General features: G+C 37.0%; 1 long non-coding RNA gene across 1 annotated transcript in view; it reads left to right on the plus strand.

The window, feature by feature from the left end:
• The window catches only part of LOC138684991 (uncharacterized), a 90,950-nt gene extending 77,678 nt beyond the window's left edge, over positions 1–13,272 (plus strand). Inside the window, exon 3 of the long non-coding RNA XR_011324210.1 lies at positions 12,782–13,272. This is a non-coding gene — a long non-coding RNA (uncharacterized lncRNA). The remainder of the gene's footprint in view (positions 1–12,781) is intronic.
• Positions 13,273–14,676: the final 1,404 nt, after the last annotated feature.

Genomic DNA, 14,676 nt, shown 5'->3' on the forward strand with positions numbered 1-14,676 from the left:
CATGTTTTGCCTGCTAGTTTAATGCTGTCCTGTCAGTTTGACTAAAATTCGCGGCCTCTGCAAGGCTAGTATGGTGGTTGTACTCTGCTAAAAAAAATGCAAGATGGGTAAGGGTTCAAAAGCGTGTAGAAATTTGGAGCACAGGAAAGGCCATCTCTGGGAAAACTTGCATTACTCTTCAATACAGCAGGTCCGGACAACTGCCAAGTCTCGTGGTGTTCTTGCTTGCCTGTTGGTGTGAAAATTGAGCTTGTTTTAGAAACTATCCATCCCTAAATATGGAGTCACTGTCAATCTGTAATGCCTGTCTGATTACATCAATAGCTTGAAGCAGATTTCAAAACTAATTGTAGCTTGCTGAGAAAGGGCCTAGAGTAAAGAAAAAGATGCACTACTACTTTAGCGGTCCTTACCATATGCTGTTTATTCTCCCTCAAAGCTTGTTTGCTTATCTGCAAATGAGGACTCAGAATTGCAGAGGTGCTGTACTGTGTTTCTGAAATTTTCACTTTGGGCAGTGGCTTATAGCAAGCATACAAAATAAGTTCACAGTTTTGTAGTAAGTTGTTTTTCCATGCATCAAAATTAATTTAGAAAAAGATGCAATAAAATCTACGGAAGAAACTTTTAATACTTGACTTGTCAATTATTACCTTCAAACAAGGTTTCCCATTTCTAACATCAATTAAAATTCCTTATACTTGGAAAGAATCTGTAGTGGATTTGAAGGCAGATAAAGCCAGGTTCTAAGCAAGTTGAAATTTGTAATAGTGTTGGGGTTTTTTTTTCTATAATAGAGAAAAAGCAATGAGATGTGATTTGTTACTGTCATTGTGTTAGCACATAGAAATCATCCAGCTTCTCATGTACTGTACAAACTTTTATTCTTGACCACTGGGAAAGGCCATCTAAGAGTTTGGTTCGAATTTCATTGCGTTTTTACAGTCGGTGACCTGTGTATAGTGTCAATCACGTCAGGATGCAGAATTAGGTTTGTGAGTTGTAAGGCGCTCTCTCTGAAGCTGCCTACAAATTTGATGCTGTTGTGCATCCACAATATGTTTTTGCTATTTGTCTGTAATCACGTGCATTGGTGTTGTGGAAAATACACTTTTTTTAAATTCCTCATCAAAATGACTATGTGTCTATAGCAGGCTTGCTTGTTTCTTGAACAGAGAAGAAGGTTCAGTCCTTGATCAGCAGCAATCACCCTTTGGAGAAGGATGAGGCGGAAGAATAATCAAATCCATCACACATTTTTAGAAATCAACATAACTCTGTAGTATTCATTCACATTTTTTTGTCAGAATAAATTAGCTACTTTTCACCTAATGACAAGGGGGTTTTCTGCAGGTGCTTAAATGTGGTGACAGGAAGTTTCTCCAAGTGATGTCTGATGCATAAGGGTCCTCATGCATGCCAGACGTGGGGGACAAAAAGCATCAAGCAAGTGTATGAGCCTGACAATGTGGTAGTAAAAGGAGTGGTTGGAGTAAGCAGCACATACCAAGTAAGAAAGGTTTAGCAGTGAAGGCTAAGTAGGAGCAGATGGTGAAAGATGGACAGTAATTGTGGAACTAGAAAAGTAATTGTTTTCTACAGAGAGATGTGAGGTGACCTGGGACTAGGCACTTGTGGCATTAGAGGATGGAGCTGCAAAGGACTGGAATGAAAGTTGTAGATGTGGAACTAGGGAGAAAGGATTTTGTTGAATGGTGTTTTCTTTCGAAGGAAAATGTTGAACAAATTTATGCAGAGGGTAGCAAGCAAGCCTTACTCCTATTTTTAACCTCATCAAATAGTTCTGTGACATCAAACATACTTCAAGAGATAAAAATAATTTTAGCCAGAAATAGAAGTGAAAAAGTTTCCAGATAGCAGTAACATGGAATCTCTAAAAATGAGCTATTCACTGTACATAGGAAGACATGAATGTTCTATTTAGGCAAAAGTTCCGTTTTTTGCTACAGATTTTGGGGTGACTTATCTGCTTTTCCTTTACATTAAAAATAGAGAATCGTACAGCTGGTTGATCAGCAGAAAAAATCTTCAGCTGGTACTTTCTAACACTGAACAAAATTCTGTACCTTATGCAAGGTGTCAATTCTTCATTGTGTTCACTTAACGTATAGCTCTCCTTAGTGTTGTGCTTTGAGTATTGTTAGTTGGCTGTTAACTTACTTCAATATGTTTGCTTATCCTTCTCCACTCCAAACTGGGCTGGATTAATGTTATTCTGTGTTTACCTGCGGTTGTTTGTGTTTAATGTGTAGACACTCATAACATCTCAAAAGAATGAGTCGCTTAAGTAAGGTGGTGGATGGTTATGAAAGGGTTTTCTTCCATGCCACAAACCTGTGTTTTCAGATGCAAATATAAATTTTAAGTAAAATAGTTTTCACAAACAGTGGAAAGTTGAAGCTATCTAGAGAAGGTTTTATTTGCATCTTCTATTGGTTGAGAATTTTCCCTTTTCTCTACTTTTGCATTGATCTCCATTGAAACTCAGATGTAATCCTTCAGATACACTGTAACATGATATTTTAATGCCCTCTGGATTAGACACTTGTGCCTTGATATTGATCTCTGTAGCTTTGAATAGTCATTATAGATGTGATCTAATACATTGTTTGATGCTAGGTGATAACGCCTCTCTTGAGGTTAGATGTATCACCTTTGGTTTCACTAGGAGATTAGAAAAGGTGAAGAGTGGCAATGAATAATGTGAAATGTTTTGCTTAGTTGTGAAAATTATTAAAACGCTTTCTACTGGGTTTTCAAAAAACAGAATTATTATTTTGTTTTTCTTACATTGTTTGGTTTATGGTTTTGGGTACTCAAGAATGAAGTAACACACTATCGTAGAACTGAAAAACTCTATGTACTAGAACGAAAACTAGAACTAAAATCATGTATAAGGACCTTATTACTTTTTGGTCTTAACAGTGTTCTCTTAATCTTGTTGACTTTATTTTCCCCCATTAATGTGCAGTGGTGTGTATGTAAAGAGTGTTTTTCATAATGTAGGGGTTTTTTACACTTGGTGGGTTTTTTTTTTTTGCTTGTGCTTTATTCATATGTGTCTGAAATACTTCAAAGCTCCTAGCTTTAGGCTTTGCCTGCAAAAGCACAATTTTCCCAGCTCTGCTAAACCGCAACTAAAAATGGTTGAAGGCCTTTTTGTTGTGTTTATGATGTTTATTTGATATTCAAAACCTCTTTTTTTGTTGTTATGACTACTAAAGAACAGTTGAACAATGTCTGCTTTAAGGTAATGCTTTTTCCAGACTACCACTTAAGCAGAAAGGCATGAATCTGACAGTAAATGTGAACAAATGAAGAGAAAACTACAACTGTAAAGAGAACTTGGCACACAGTGATGAAAAAGTATGTGAACACTGCTAGGGATGTACAGGTATGGTTCAGAAAAAAAAAACAACAAAATAACAGTAGAGAGGGATTACTAGGTTAACTTCCATAAAAAAGAGTTTTGGGTGGCCGGGTTGTTTAAAAGGCCAGTGCTGTGACTTGAGTCAGTATTTTTTAGCCCAGTTATAGTCACTGTAGAAACCAGTACTGAAAACGATCACCAAAGATCTAGGAAGGGTGAACAGGACAAAAATGGTCATAGCAGTTCTAATCTTTAAAAGAGGCTTTACAGCTCTTTGTAGGATGGACAGTGGAATGTAAGCTCAAATAAATTTGTCCTGCACCTCCTCTCAGGATGGCAGTGAATAAAACTGGCCTAGAAGAAATTCTGCAAAGGTAGCCATCTCCAAGGTCATAAAGGGCTGATAGCACTGGAGGTTGATAGCAATTGAGGTTGGAAGAGACCCATAGTGCCCCGGTCAAAGCAGGTCCAGTGAGATCAGGTTGCTCAGGGCCTTGTCCAGTTGAGTCTTGAACACTTGCCACAACGTCTTCTGGGCAGCCTGTGCTTAACCTTTCTCATGGTGTTTAAAAATAATAATAATAATAAAATCTAATATCTAGTCAGAATTGCTTGTGTTCCAGCTTGTTTTGTGCCTTTCTTATGACAGTGCAAGTGATGGTCAACTTACTCTCCAGCTGGATATTTTCCTGCAAGGCTGCTTCCTAGATATATGTGTATATAGATAGATAAAGGTATAGCTATATATGTATTTCACTAGATCATATGAACTTGGGATAGTCTGGCTGTATGAGCTGGGGATCAAAGAAAACAGGCTAGAATGACAGGTTTAAAATGTACATGTAGACAGATACTATAGAGTTGAATATTTAGTCCAAAAGAAAAAGTTCCTTGTGATCCACAGCATCTGCACGGGAACGTGGAACCACCTGAAATAAGCCACAAGACAGGCAGAGAGATAAATATCTCCAGGTCATGTAATTCTTTTCGATGTCTTGATCTATCCTGTTTTGTCATCCTTTTTGCCTTTGTGTGCATTGACCAGAACAGAAATTGTTCCAAGATGTGATACCTGCCACAAAGCCATGTGGACAACACACCGCCAACTATCCAAGATTTCTGTTCCATGTGTTGGCATGTACTCACTGCTTAAAATAAGTCTGACTAAAGCTTTAGATAATATCCTAATAGCAGGATCTTTCTAGCTCCCTTCCACATTTGCTCTGGAAGCAGAGGACAATGTAGCAATACTTCAGAACTGCTGAGAAAATTAAACTGAATTAGCACCTTCCCACTGTTCATAGACTCTGGCTTTCACTGTCAGTTCAAAATTTCCTTCTTGACTTTTTATTTCTTTTTGGTTTTGGATCTAGAAACAAATACATCTTTAGAGATTCTGATATTTCTCTCTTTATTTGCAGTTTTAGAATTCAGAGCCCAAATACAAGAAGTTTCTCGTGTACTAGTGGCAATTTGCAGTCCCACAATTTTCTTTAAAGGGAACAATTTAAGGTTGTATAGGCTTCGCTTATGTTTTCAGGATTGTCCTAATATTTTTCAGATGATTGTGCTTACCTGTTAGTAAAACAAATGACAGACTTGGCGTTTAGAGTTCTGTCCAAACCATGTTTTGTCAACTTCAAGATTTATCCTTTGATGAAGGACTGTATTTGAAAAGCATGATAGTTTCCAGGCCTGTAGAGACTTATCAGATAAAACTGCCCTATATGCCTTAGATGTCCACTAGGAAATCATACTTTTTGTTACAGATGAATTAGAACTTTTTACGAGATTTACTATCAGTGCTTTCAATAGATTCGAAGTAATATTCTGGATGTGGTAATATGTTGTTCTTCGCAGGTTTGCTTCATTGTTGTGCTTAACGATATTCTGAAGACATGAGAGCTGTCAATAGGAACTGAGAAATCTTATTTCAGAATCTCATTTCAAGAAAACATCTCCAGGGATAAAAGAGCAGGCTGAAAGGATTTGGTGTGCAGTACTTCAGTTGTTTGCATATCTGGATAAATAATTGGACAAATACTTAAACAATTGGCAACATAAAAATAGTTTTTTCATTTTTGTATTGAAACAAAATTAATTATTTAAGCAACCAGGTTTGGCTATAACTTTACTTTTTTCTGACTCCTGTGTATCCTTTCTAACAGGTGTTTTTTCATTTTTCTTTTAGGACAGCTGCTTCTTAGCATTTAATTGTAGTATGTCCCTTATTTTGCAATATTTTCTTCAGGAGTGACTTTGCAGGCTGAAGTAGCTTGCTCATGACAGTTGCATGACTTCTTTAAAAAGAAAGAAAGAAAGAAATAACAAGCATCACTCTAAAATGCATGTGAGTAAGCAGAGTTATTTCTGTTAACATGTCCTCTATGATATACTTATGGAAAGCCAGTTTTGTGCAGCAAACTCAACAGGTCGGAGTTGTGATGATTTATTTCTCATGCAAATATAATGAGAATAATAAATTTGGTTCAAAAGTTCTTATTAAAAAACCTTATGAGAATAATATTTGTATTGAGTCTCTGAAAAAAAAACCACAGTTTCCTATAACTGGTTTAGGATGGCCATTGTAAAATTGGACAAAACTTCAAATACTGCAATTCGGAATTATAGTGATTGTCACAACATATACCAAAGAAAGAGGTATAGGGATTCCACTCTGCACACAGAGTATAGGATGTTCTTCAAGTCATGAAGTAGTCAAGGAGTGCAGGATATTTTTCAAGCTGTAAATTCAGAGAATTACATTATTTCATTCTACTACTAGAAAGATAATGTTTCTCCTGTAGCAGTGAGGTTTCTTGGGAATTGGGATGCTGAATATCAAAACCACTTTAGTATTCCTATGTATAATAATATTTTTACTTGGAAGGGGCCAAATTAGGACTGCAAGGAGCTGTTTTACTCCAGGACATCTTAATTTCTTATCTGATATGTGCAGAAGTGTACTTGTGTGTGTGTGGCGTTCTGTATGGGGGAAAAGAGGGAAGAGAAAGGGAAAGGGAAGAAGCAAAGGAGTATGTGAGCGTCCATAAAAGTGTAGGAGGTGACCTGAAGTAAAGGGAGATTAAACTAACCAAATAAGTGATCTGTCTAAAATAGGGAATTAAATATACTTAAGAGAAATGTTTATATCTACCTCTGCTTCTCCTTACTCATGAACCAAACCTGTAGGGACTTGTACAATCTATTGGCAAATACCATGACTACATTCTAAGAAGAATAAAAGGATACGTAAAAGGAAAAAAAAAAAGGCGGGGGGGGGTGAGTGCAAGAGAGTTAGTCTCACCTTAAGAGGATGGATGACTTTTTAGAGCACATTTTGAAGGGAAAAAGTATTGACAAATTTGGCAGCAAACAGCACATGAATGAGAGGTGTTTTTCCAAAGTGCTTCATGTGAGGTGTATCTTGTCCTTTTACTTGATAAAATAATTCTTTGGTTTAGATGCAGGTAATCGGGTTATCTGAACTTCGTAAACAAGTTTTTGTAAAACTCTGTGGGGAAAATGCTCAATAAGGTGTTGAAGTGGTGGTTGATGAACTGGACAAGGAACTACTTAAAGGGGAGAGCAAGAAGCTGTACTGAGAAGGGAAGCATTAGTCTGTTAATGCAGATGCTCAAGGTTTGTCTTGAGACTGTTCTCCATTATGAAGGAAATGTTATGATACAAAATTGGGAGACTTTGGTAGCATGGAGGACTAGATGATTGTGTTTGAAGAACTGGATGGCCTTGATGGCCAGAATGTAAGATGGGGCAAAATTCCGTAATATGTAATGAAGTTTGTGCTAATAAGAATTGCTGTTATAAGAAGCTCTTTTCAAAAACAAAAACCTAAACAAACCCACAAAAAGACCCAGCTCTGGTTTCATCATTGAGTCTCAGAACAGGCTGGCCATAAACAATGAATGTGTTGAGGCTGTGGAAAAGGTTTGGTTTCAGTGCAAAGGAAAACATAGACCATTATAAGATGGGGATTTGACAACACTGCAGTCCATAAGTCACATGTGGGATTGGCAGTTAAATGCTGGGTTTGACTGTGTTACTGATGTTGGTTTTCTCCTGAACTGAAGTATCTTATTTACCAAAGTTTTATGGCTGCTAGAAGGTTCAGGAAAAAATTTCCCAGTTCTGAAAAGATTTTGTTTCATTCTGGATCATAAATTTCAGTGTCACCAATGTGACATTTACAATAAAGTTGAAAGTGAAGAAACAGCATGGAGTCATGCTGAAGCAGGAATGGCATGATCAAATGAGAGATCAGTAGCAACCTGTTGCTTAGAACATCTTGGATGCATAAATTCACGTCTCAGAGGCAGTTACCAAGAGGGATTTCACTTGTCATAGTTACATGGAAATATCTACATGTGAAAGAGTTTCTGAAGTGAATTTTCTCTCATGCCTTAGGAATTCAACATAGGTGTCTTTATAAGAAAAGTGGATTACTAACTTAGTTTGGGATTATCTAGCACCCATTTAACAAAGGTGCCCTGGAGGCTCTTCTGAAGTGTGTCAGAAATCAGGTTGTCTACCTGCTCCTTTTCCCTTCTTGTTTACTTCTGTCCAGAGTTTTCATTTTGGGGCCAGGGGGAACCTTATTGTGGCAACTGGATCACGTGTATTCACATCTGTTACAGAAGAGACAAGAACTTCAATTTTACTCTTGTCCTGGTGTGTATAAAATAGGCTAGGAGGCTGTATTTTTCTTTAATAGCTGCATTCTACTTCCTGTAACCCTTCATCTCCAAATCTGAGTAGTTCAAACCAGATCTTTTCCTGTTTCATCGTATCTGCTTTATTGATTTTTATTTTTTTCCAAAAGTATCTTGGAAAAAAAATATTGTCCCTGTAAAATCAAGAAGAGGTAAAATGAAAAATCATTCCCTTCCTTTTAATATATCTATCATTGCTTTGGACAGAAGATTGAAAATATGAGAAAGGGAGAGGGTTTTTGACTCCAAGATGTGTCTTGGTTGTCTCTATGCCAGTCTGATCTAAATATGGCAGGTGTTCTAGATAAATCCCAGTTAGCCTGGTATTGGATCACTAGTTAAAATCCCCAAACCAAATAATAAAATAGGAAAAAGCTTTAAAATCCTTATTGTAGCATGTGTGCGCAGGGGAGTATTGGCATCTTTCTTCTAAACAGAAGGTTTAAGTATCAGTAGAACATGTCGGGCTCAACTATGTTTCATGTAGAAGTACTAATACAATGTGAAAAGTGTGGATACTTTAAAGGAATCTGTTTTACTTATTTTTCATGCAAAATACAATCCTGAAGGAATTTATTTTCTTTCTGTGTTTTGATTTAAATTTCACTTATCTGTTTCTCTCGGATAAACTGTGGGAGATCTCTGAGGAAATTTGAGAACGCAGTTCTTGGATTCTGTAGACAGTGTCATTTTCTTTCCTTGAGGGAAGGAAGGGAAAGCAGCAAGGCATAATGCCATAAAGCAGATTAAGCTCATCCTTACACAGACCTTCTTAAAACATTAAAAAAATCAAAGCCAAAACAAGCCTACTACTGTATTTTTCACTGATTTCTATCATTTTCCATGATTTAGTGCTATTTGATCATATTAGCCTAAATCACTCTGCATGTAATACATAATGCTACTATAATAATAAAGAAAAATACACAGTGGGGTTGTTCCCAAAGGGATCTTGTGCCAGTAGGTGAGCTTACAAACTTGACACAGATCTGACTATCAAAATGAGGTCTAGCAGAGGTGCTGGGGTTTCTCGGGTTCTTGTACCAAACTACATGATAATACCTCTGTTTCCATTCCCTGCCGTTTCATACATGCTCACTTTGACAGGCATCAGGGGAATCACAAAGGCAGCAGATGGTCTGTGCATAGTTCCCTCAAGCATAAAACAACATTTCTGTACTTGTTGTCAGGACCTTAAATTGCAGTGTGTTCTGTTTGATTATTTTCAAACTCTGGATTGGCCATAGGGGCTCAGATGAGAAATATTTGCATATCACAAAGTGGGAGCAAGGGCTGAATTAAAGTGGCAAGCAACTGGATTGTAACTAAATTTTAAGTAGAAGTCATATGGGCTCATTTTTAACTAGGTTTGATGTTACTTTCAGTGAAAACAACGACCTCTACTAAAACTTAAGACACAGGTTGTTGTGTACAGTATGTGTATGGAGGTTTTTTCCCATTTCCCCCTCAGTCACCAAATATACTGGAGTTGTTTGTTTATGCATAAAAACTAGAAATCAGGAAAAAAACCCAAAATCACACTGTAGCATGTAAATGTAAAACATGTATTCAAATGTAGGTGAAAGCATATAAATTCGAAATGAGTTTATTATCCTTCATGTTATTCTGCTGCAATTCAAGTGAAAACAATGTATTAGTTCCTTATTGAATGCAATGCCTTTTTTTTAAAAACTCAATTTGCTGTGCAGGAATTTTCCCAAGATACATTAGATAATGTCAAGTTAAAATCTGTGTGTGAGTCTACAGAGATCTGCATGCAGATGGAGCTGTGGAAAGCCAAGGGAAAGATTTTCATAAACGCACTGGACTTAAACAAATTTGTTTAATTTATATTTTCCTCCTAGCTCCAGTTTTCAACAACTGTAACTGCTTACATATTCAAAGTTATTTTGGGAGTGTTTAACTTGCAGAAAGTGGAAATGCAGCCTGAACAAAAGAACTGTTATTTCAAGGGAGGAAGAAAGTGATGGAGAAAATGTTTTGCATATGGTGGGAACAAGTATGTAACAGGGCTGTGGAAAAACAAGGGTGCAAGTTCATTATAATGTGAATTCAGTCTCAGACTGAATGACTTTCCTCTGAGCACGAATCCATACTATGTCAAAGAGCTTGCTTTTTCCAATTCGTCCTCCCCTTGCTGCATGAGGAAATCACAGTAATAAAACACAGGATCTTGTGCATCTTCATTGGTTTTGGTACATCACAGCAGTTTAAATGCCTTGCTTTTTTATAATTTAGTCAGCAGAAGAGATGGAGAGGGTAAAAATTTTGATTCAGATGATTCCTTGATTATTTTTTTTTATAGGTCATAGCTGTAGTATTGGTCACTAGTGAGTGTTAATTGGTGTCAGAGGAAATTTCTTGCATTTTAGTAATTGTCTCTAGAACAGTGTACTTGAGGACACTTTCTAAATGCTTGGGCTGAGATTTGCCAGCTATTGCTATCTGTGTGTAGTCCTGTTGCCACAACGCAAGGAATTAATGAATAAAGAGTCAAGATAGTACACTGCAAAGATTTGAATGCTTTGGCAGATGTATATGGATAACATGCATTTGAGTTCATCCAAGCACTGATGAAAAGTGGGACCTGAGTTCATACCTTGGTAGCAGAAACCAATTCTTGTATTTTACAAAGATATTTTCTTAAGGTTTAAAAAAAAAAAAAAAATCTGGCCTTTTTGAAGGGGATTAAAATGGTACTAAATGCATCAATAGATACTTGTGTAGGTTATTTTTTGAAATAGCTTTTACAGATCATCCTGAATTTTGTTAATTCATCTGAGCCTTCCTTAATTATTCAGTGTTTCAGCATGGCAGGCTGTAAAGTATGTGAACAGGCAAAACAAAGTTCCTGCAGTCAGTTTTGCAAATATATGAATAAACTTGCTTGGGGAAGAGTCACACCCCACTAGTGTTTAAAACCTGTGAGTGTTACAATGAATGAGAACAAGCAGGAACATTTGTAGAAACAAGGAATTTTAAGCAAACATAATTGTTATTCTAAATATGGGTTTAAGGGGCAATGCAGTGCTTATACAGCCAGGACACATATGGTATGTTAATGTGGGGGGTTTGGTTGTTGTTTTTTCTTGCAAATTTTTTTCTTTCTTTTTGTTTCTTTAAAATTAGTGACATGGTTCCAATTCTGAATAGCACATCTCTTAGGTACTGGAGATGCTTTACTATCTCATAATAAACATACGCCTGTAGTAGAACATGTTGCTTTACATAAGTGTTTATGTTTTCTGAAGCTCAACTACGTATGCTTTTTGTTCAATTCTGAAAGACTGCAACCACAATTGAAGTGAAATTGGTTATTTCAAGTGAACTGTTACAACTTCATCTGTTTACTCAGTTGTAACTTACAGCAAGAAATAAGCATGGAGTCTGGACTGAGGTCTGTTCCACTAATAAAGGGACATTTGAAATGATGTATCACAAGCAAACATCATAAGCATATATGAAATTCAAGTTATAGATTACTTGCTATGATTTCTTTTGTGGACTTTTATTAACTGACTTGTAACTTCCAAATCCTTTTAAGATCTTTAGCCACAGTATGAATAGATTAGAATTAGGAATAAGTGGCAAACTCCATGCTGTCATTATGAATTTGCATGCTGTGCAGGATTACCCACCCCCCCACCCCCCCCCCAATTCCCCTCTTTTGTTACTATTTCTCCACTCATCAAAGACTGAGGAAGCTTCAATAAACCCCAAATAGTGTGTTTTGTGGTTGTGATGCGACTACACTTGCTATTTTGTGTGTGTGTGTGTGTACACACATATATAAATATGTATTAAAATGGTACCAAATGATCTTGTGAGAGAAATTGGCTTGGGTGGTTTCCTCTGGGTAGGTAGGAGTATCAGGTGCAGCCTGATGATAGGGTTGTGGATCATGTGAATAATCAGTGAATGATGTCAGTTACAAAACATCAGTCTGGGTGCATTTAGTCTGCTTTGGTCTTATCTGAAATCCCTGCTGTACAAGTAGCTACAACACCATGATTTATAAATTCATTTAAAATATTTTAAATCTAGTACTGATGTGAGACTGCTCCTCCAAGGGAAGATTTATTAAACAAAAAATCTTAAATGAGAAGGCTGCAGAGAAGAGATACATTTTGTCATACTTGCATGACAGTACCTATGGGAATGTTGGAAACACTGGATCTTGTTTTCTTGTAACCTCTGTGTTGGAGGAATGACAAGGATTGAATCCTGCAAAGTTTTCTTAAGTAAAGAGTCTTGAGAAGCTCTTGGAAGAGAGAGGACTGAGTACCAGACAGATTCTTCCTTTAGAAAAGGAACCCCCTGTCCGGTGGATGGCTAGAATGGTTTTTTAGTAATGTTGCTAAGCAAAATAGAATTTATAATTTTTAAAACAAATAGACTTGTGTTCCACTGGATTTCCTGTATAATAATTCCTGGGTGTTAATGGTATGGATTAAATGTGAATATATGCAAGTGCAGTTGCTTTTATTTAACAAGTTTCAGTCCCAGTTCTGCGTTGCTGGCTTTTATAGCAATTGGGAAGAGCCAAGTGGCAGAGCAGTTTTCTGTGGATGGATGCCGAAAATGTCTGAGAACAGTGTGGTTAGTCAGTGGTGTTTGAATTATTTTTTTTATTCTCTAGCAGTAATCGCCTTTGAAAAATGCAGCTGGATGTGTGGAGCTGCTCCAGAGGAAGCTGCACTGGGCTTAAGCTGTGCATCATTGCTTCACACCTGTTCCCCCTACCCTGACAACAGAGGACACTTCTAGAAATCTGGGTACAGTACAACATAGTTTTTTATCTTTTTCTCTATGCATAACTAAATTTCAAAACGGAGTATAAACAAACCTTTCTTGTCTAGAGCTTTTACAGGATAAGTGCAATTGGCAATGTCTTTAGGAAGTCACGCAAACTTTTCTCCCCTTGTTTCTTTTTTGTTTACTTAATGAATGAGGAAAGTAGCCAGTGAAGTGAGATAATTGAACTTAATGTTTGATCGTGTGGGGAAGCTGTTTTGAAAAAAGGGTGTACAACACTTAAATGGAGTAGTTACTTGCAGGTGACTCTCCAGTGGGTTCAGATGCATTGCTTTTTTTGTAGTGTAGCTAAAGCTGTGCAAGCATTCTGGTCATGTCAGTACACCTAATCTTGGCTGCACTTGTTAACTCAGCAACCATTTTATGCTGACACAGCTGTGTGAATTTTGTATAGGACCTGCCTTATGTCTGTCTACTTTGAATGTATACGAGACCAATATGAAACCATCTTCTCGGTGTGTCCTTGGCATGAAATGAGAATGTCCTTGGGAGATTTCTTGTAAGCTAGCCAATTCTTGCTAGTTTTCTGTCAATACACAAAAATAAATTAGCCTCCTCTGGATAGGGGTCAGGGTAGTATCTTGGCAGTATGTATGTAGATCCTTTGGGGAGGACTGGAGCAAGCTACTGGTATTTTGTAATCTTCTGTCTGATAGTTGGGGTGTTGAGTTTTCAGGCCTCTCCTGATCTGAAGATGATCTTTGAGTATAAAAAAAATAGTAGTAGGGCACTTTGCACCATTGCCAATACTTATCTGCTTCTCCACTTTACTGCAGTGAGCACATAAAGCTGTTCGTTAGACATCTTTGCTATTACAGTTCATATTAGGCCAAGATCTGTTCATTCATTGATATTGGTAGAGGGGTTTTTTTTGTTTTGTTTGGAGAACAATTATTGTCCTTAATTACAGATGAAAAACAAAAAATAAAGCCTCCCACAAACTTCACCTCTTCACTAGCTCCCAGATTTGGAATACAGAAGTTAAGCAAACAAAACCCACAACAACAACGAAAAACCCCAACATAAAAATACCCCCCCAAGACTTCCAAAACTCAGTTGGAGAACCTAATATTCTGCCAAATGCTTGTCAGTCTTCCTTTAAGACACAAGGGCAATATGAATGCCACTATTTTTTTGTGTTTTTTGTTCTACACTGCAGATCAGCTCTTGGTTCATCCTATTACTTGATGGGCTGTTTGAAGCTAGGAGTGCATTTGATGCATTCCTGAGGTTTATTTTCTATTTTGGCTTCATCCATAAGCAGTCAACTTAATTTAATGTGCATCTTGTCTAAAATATTAGTCTAGATAAAGCCTCAGATCAAAGGCAGGTCACCTTCCCCCCCCCCCCCCCCCCAACCAAAATCTGAGCTCGTCCTGGTCTTATCTCGTAATTAATCTTTTGTATCTGAAGTTTCAAAGTATATTCTCTATGCGTATGTATATATATCGATATCTATACAGACACTTTCTCTCTAGGTAAATTAACTCATTTTTTATCTGGCAGAGTTTTGTGAAACTTTACTGTAAGTTCTCTGTAAAGGAGATTAATTTTTTTTCCTTAACTTTTCTATGTATCTTTATGGTTCCTATTTTAAGGATAGTCATGTATTACGACTTTAAAATTGTTGGAGCTTTACCATCGCGTGATTTTTTTCAAGTACATGTGTAAGTGTTCATTCTTGCCAGGTGCTTGTATTGAAAGTTAAATTGAGAAAAA

This window comes from Haliaeetus albicilla, chromosome 4 (assembly GCF_947461875.1).
Source record: "Haliaeetus albicilla chromosome 4, bHalAlb1.1, whole genome shotgun sequence".
Lineage (NCBI taxonomy): Eukaryota > Metazoa > Chordata > Aves > Accipitriformes > Accipitridae > Haliaeetus > Haliaeetus albicilla.